Here is a 6000-nt window from a genome sequence, read left to right as displayed (position 1 = left end):
CATCAGAGGCTTTTTTTTTCTTTTAACAGCATTTTTTCAGCAGAATAAAAAATGCTTTTAAAAGTAAAACAAAAAAACCTCTGATGATCACATGGCTCAGCTAGGCATGGGGGGGGGCAGGGATTTTTGCTAATGGCTCTCTGAACCATCCACCACCATCACTACGGGATCAGGCGATCCAGTCCGAACCGAGACCATTTCACCCCTGCTGCAATGGTTGTAAACGCGAGGACAGGTTGTCACTTTTTTAAAATCACTGTTCTATTTTTGAATGGTCACTAAACATAAGTAGAGGACAATTTGGATCTTCAGGAAGGTTCCCCTGATCTTAAGCTTCAGTGTTTATCTATTCTGTTCCATTCATTCATACATGGACAATCCTTTCAGAAGAGGGCTTCCTATAGCATTGGAAAAAATGGTTGATGCAAATTTTACAGAAGAGCCTCATAACAGCAACTGAAATGAAATACAGCTCAAAAGTGATGTGCTTTTCTCCCCTCCTGCCTCCTTGGTGAAGAAAATCTGGTTTATTAGAATTAGAATTCTTTATTGGCCAATTAGAATTCTTTATTGGACACACAGGGAATTTGTCTGTGGTGCATATGTTCTCAGTGTACATAAAAGAAAAGATACATTCATCAAGAATCATAAGATACGACACTTAATGATAGTCATAGTCTACAAATAAGCAATCAAATCATGGTAGGAAACAATTAATATAAATCATAAGGATACCAGCAACAAAGTTACAGTCATACAGTCATAAGTGGGAGGAGATGGGTGATCGGAATGATGAGAAGATTAATAGTAATGCAGACTTAGTGAATAGTTTGACAGTGCTGAGGGAATTATTTGTTTAGCAGGGTGATGGCGTTAGGGAAGAAACTGTTCTTGTGTCTAGTTTTTCTGGTGTGCAGAGGGTAGGAGTTGAAACAATTTATGTGCAGGATGCAAGGCGTCTGTAAATATTTTCACAGCCCTCTTTTTGACTCGTGCAGTATCCAGGTCCTCAATGGAAGGCAGGTTGGTAGCAATTGTTTTTTCTGCAGTTCTAATTATCCTCTAAAGTCTGTATCTGTCTTTTTGGATTGCAGAATCAAACTAGACAGTTATAGAGGCGCAGATTACAGATTTAATAATTCCTCTGTAGAACTGGATCAGTAGCTCCCTGGGCAGTTTGAGCTTTCTGAGTTGGCACAGAAAGAACATTCTTTGTTGTCCTTTTTTGATGACTTTTTGATGTTAGGCGTCCATTTTACAGTAGGTCTTGAGATATGATAGAACCTATAAATTTGAAGGTCTCTACTGTTGATACTGTGTTGTCTAGTATTTATGGCAATTACCTCACTATAAAGCAGAATGGGTTGAAACAGTGGCAAGATGCATAGCCAGTGACAAAGCTGAATGCATTTTGCACCATGACATGGGGCAGGTATCACTTGGAATGATCCTTTGAATTGCACAGCAAAGGAGTATTGGTGAGAAAATAATGTCGAGTCATCTTGTCCATTTCACTGTAGCTTCTTCCGTTTCTTGGGACATCTTAACTTAACGTTTTGATTTCTCCAGGTTATTATTTAAGGGGTACACATTTTTACCTTAAATTGCCTTATTCAGAGAGAAAGATCTTTCTACCATTGTGTGATATTCAGCCTGCTGCTTAATATAATATAAAATAAAGGAAAACATTGCCCTGGCCTGGCAGTAATGTTAGCTCAGCTCTCTTTGACCTTCCCATTGTCTATAGCACTTTCAGTCAAACATACTCAGCAGTTTTTGCTGTTACGTGATAGTCTCAAAGGGAGAAGAGATTACAGCTTTCCTAAGAATTTGCACTGTATGGCAAAAAAGATCAAGAAACTTTGAAGACAGAAAAGATGGATAGACAGCATGTAAGCCAAAAAGGAATGAAGAATTTAAAATGCTTAAAATAAATAATAGAAAAAGGATAAAGTTACAAAGGTTGCTTTTAATTTAAATAAGAATTCTCCAACTTGGTGCTATCCAGAAGTGTTAAAATATAGTTGTTAGCATTCTGAGCCAGCAAATTGGGTTGCTTCTTCAACATCCTCATCCAAAATGGCAGAATCATTGAGGCCACTTGGAGATTTATCTGTGCCCTCAAGGTCCTCTGACTATCAGAAAGAATGCTAATGACCAGATGGTTGCAAGGAATATAAAACTTTTCGGTTCTCCACTATTCAGTCAGAACTGAAGAAGCTTCTTGGATGAGAAGTGAAAGGTCTTCTAGCAAAACAAGGAAGTCCAGTTACCTTTTCAAAGAAAGCTCCTTTGGGACAACCATGACCTGGATGACTGAGAATCTCCATAGATCTTCTATCCTGATAGCACAATATTGTCGTCTACAAATACATGGCTAGCGCTTAAGGTGAAAAGCCCATCTGAATCAACATCTTCTAATTGTTCCAGATGGGTCAGTCTGTGTGCCTTGGTTTATTTGGAATTTGTTCTGGACTACTGCAACGATCACTGAATGGGGCTGCCCTTGAAGAACATTCAAAAGCTTCCACTGTTACAGAATGAGGCAGCATGGTGGTAAATAATAATAATAATAATAATAATAATAATAATAATAATAATAATAATAATAATAATAATAATAATAATAATAATAATTATTATTATTATTATTATTATTATTATTATTATTATTTAAATTTCTATACCGCCCTTCTCCCGAAGGACTCAGGGCGGTTCACAGCCAGATAAAAATACACAATAATATTACAATATAAATACAATTAAAATACAATTAAAAAACTTATTCAATTGGCCGAGATTAAAATTTAGGATAAATAATAAAAAACCCATTAAAAACCCATAAATTTAAAAAACTAACCCAGTCCTGCGCAGATGAATAAGTGAGTTTTAAGCTCGCGACGAAAGGTTCGGAGGTCCGGAAGTTGATGGAGTCCTGGGGGGAGTTCGTTCCAGAGGGCGGGAGCCCCCACAGAGAAGGCCCTTCCCCTGGGCGTCGCCAGACGACACTGTCGCGCCGAATGGCACTGGTTATTTGGTGCATGCAACACCTCTATTTTGTGAGCTGCCTTGGTGACTAGGTGCAATTCAAAGTATTACTTATCACCTTTAAAGCCCGTTATAGCTTCGGACTGAGTTAACCGAGGGACTGTCTTTTCCCTGTTGTTTTTAATCAACTGATCTGGTCATTCTTTGGATCTTCTCTGTTAAGGAATATCAGTTGGTGGGGTCTAGAAGACATGCCTTTTTTGCTGTGCCTTTTCTGTCCTTATGGAACACTCCCTCTCTCCCTCCCTCCCTTCCCCCCCCTCTCTCTAGATCAGGATGGTCCCAAGCATGTTGACTTTTCATAAGTCCTTAAAAACTGTCTCCATATTTTTGCCTGCAGCCCAGAGTGTGTGCAGGGATCCATTTCTTAGTTATTTTTCTATTATTGTAATTGTATTGTATTTTATTTCTAATTTTGTTAGCCAGTTAGAATCACTTGTGGGATGAGCAGTTGTACACATTGAATTAGTAAATAAAAATAAAAAACAATTATTTTAATAATATTCTAAGCATGTGATAAAGTTTTGAACTGATCAGTCCAGAATTCCCCAGATCAGGGGTGTCAAACTCAAAGCCCGCAGGCCAGACTGGGCCCACGGGATGCTTAAATCTGGCCTGCAGTGCCAGCCTGGAAATAGCAAAGGACTGGCCTGTGGTACCTCTGGCAGCCAAAATGGGGCATGAGGGGGCCACGTGGGGCTCCCCGTGCCCCATTTTCAGCCTTGACAGTCTCCTGTAGCATTCTGCTGGCTAAAACAGGACATGGAGAGGCGGTGGGCACCCCCAGGGCCCCATTTTGGCTGGCAGGATGCTGTCCTGTCTCTCCCCTCCCCTCCCCTCCCTCCCTTCCCCCCCCTCTCTCTAGATCAGGATGGTCCCAAGCATGTTGACTTTTCATAAGTCCTTAAAAACTGTCTCCATATTTTTGCCTGCAGCCCAGAGTGTGTGCAGGGATCCATTTCTTAGTTATTTTTCTATTATTGTAATTGTATTGTATTTTATTTCTAATTTTGTTAGCCAGTTAGAATCACTTGTGGGATGAGCAGTTGTACACATTGAATTAGTAAATAAAAATAAAAAACAATTATTTTAATAATATTCTAAGCATGTGATAAAGTTTTGAACTGATCAGTCCAGAATTCCCCAGATCAGGGGTGTCAAACTCAAAGCCCGCAGGCCAGACTGGGCCCACGGGATGCTTAAATCTGGCCTGCAGTGCCAGCCTGGAAATAGCAAAGGACTGGCCTGTGGTACCTCTGGCAGCCAAAATGGGGCATGAGGGGGCCACGTGGGGCTCCCCGTGCCCCATTTTCAGCCTTGACAGTCTCCTGTAGCATTCTGCTGGCTAAAACAGGACATGGAGAGGCGGTGGGCACCCCCAGGGCCCCATTTTGGCTGGCAGGATGCTGTCCTGTCTCTCCCCTCCCCTCCCCTCCCTTCCCCTCTCTAGATCAGGATGGTCCCAAGCATGTTGACTTTTCATAAGTCCTTAAAAACTGTCTCCATATTTTTGCCTGCAGCCCAGAGTGTGTGCAGGGATCCATTTCTTAGTTATTTTTCTATTATTGTAATTGTATTGTATTTTATTTCTAATTTTGTTAGCCAGTTAGAATCACTTGTGGGATGAGCAGTTGTACACATTGAATTAGTAAATAAAAATAAAAAACAATTATTTTAATAATATTCTAAGCATGTGATAAAGTTTTGAACTGATCAGTCCAGAATTCCCCAGATCAGGGGTGTCAAACTCAAAGCCCGCAGGCCAGACTGGGCCCACGGGATGCTTAAATCTGGCCTGCAGTGCCAGCCTGGAAATAGCAAAGGACTGGCCTGTGGTACCTCTGGCAGCCAAAATGGGGCATGAGGGGGCCACGTGGGGCTCCCCGTGCCCCATTTTCAGCCTTGACAGTCTCCTGTAGCATTCTGCTGGCTAAAACAGGACATGGAGAGGCGGTGGGCACCCCCAGGGCCCCATTTTGGCTGGCAGGATGCTGTCCTGTCTCTCCCCCCTCCCCCCCTCCCTGGCCAGCCTGTGGAGAACTACAATGCTGGTCCAGCCCTCAAAGACATCTAGTTTGATACCCCTGCCCTAGATTGTTATGCTTAGTATTTGGATAGTTTGCTCCAAGGTACTTCAGAATACGCGATACAGTCTATTCATTCTGACTTGATCAGGGTTAAAGATATTGATATGAATAAAGGGTAAACTCTCAATTTTCCATCAACAGTCTTAATATGTTGGGCACAATCTGGGACAATTCTTCTTCCTTTCTGGGCAACCTACACCATCAAATAAAGAAGCACAGGGTTGGACTCGAAGACTTCCAAGGTCTCTTCCAACTCTTATTATTCTGTTCTGTTCTGAATCTTTCTTAGTAGAGGATAAGTGATTTACAGACAGGAGGTGACAAATTTCCTTTTGTGAAATTTCCATAGGACTTTCAAAACTGGACGGCTGCCAGCAACTGTTAAAAAATGGTTGTGGTTTGGAAATCACTACTGTGAAACTAATCACTTTATAATTACAGACATGCATTGAGAATAATTTGTCATTCTGTAAACAGGACTATAGTTGGGGTCATCATAGAGAGGAATCTTGAGATAAATTTGGCATGAAAAAAAAACTGTCCAGAGGGGCTTGGAGAAGTAATTATACAGTCACACTATAAATGTGATCAACAAATGTAGTGTAACTCCACCTTGATTTTATTTCTTGAAGAAGGGACAGAGAGAAGCTTGAACAGGTTTTCCAGATTTTATATCCTACTATAATGTAGCAATACTGCAACATCCTTGCAATGACTTTCTTGTGACATGCCCTACTACCTTGAATACTTGATAGGGCCCAATTTCTGGTAATTATGTAGCCTAATGCCAGTCATCTTGATCTCTCTCCAGTGATCATCTGCAGCTCTTCCAAGGTCATTTTAGTAATCCTCAATCCATCCATCT

This window comes from Ahaetulla prasina, chromosome 6 (assembly GCF_028640845.1).
Source record: "Ahaetulla prasina isolate Xishuangbanna chromosome 6, ASM2864084v1, whole genome shotgun sequence".
In the NCBI taxonomy this organism is placed as follows: Eukaryota; Metazoa; Chordata; class Lepidosauria; order Squamata; family Colubridae; genus Ahaetulla; species Ahaetulla prasina.
Note: the sequence above shows the minus strand (reverse complement) of the source record.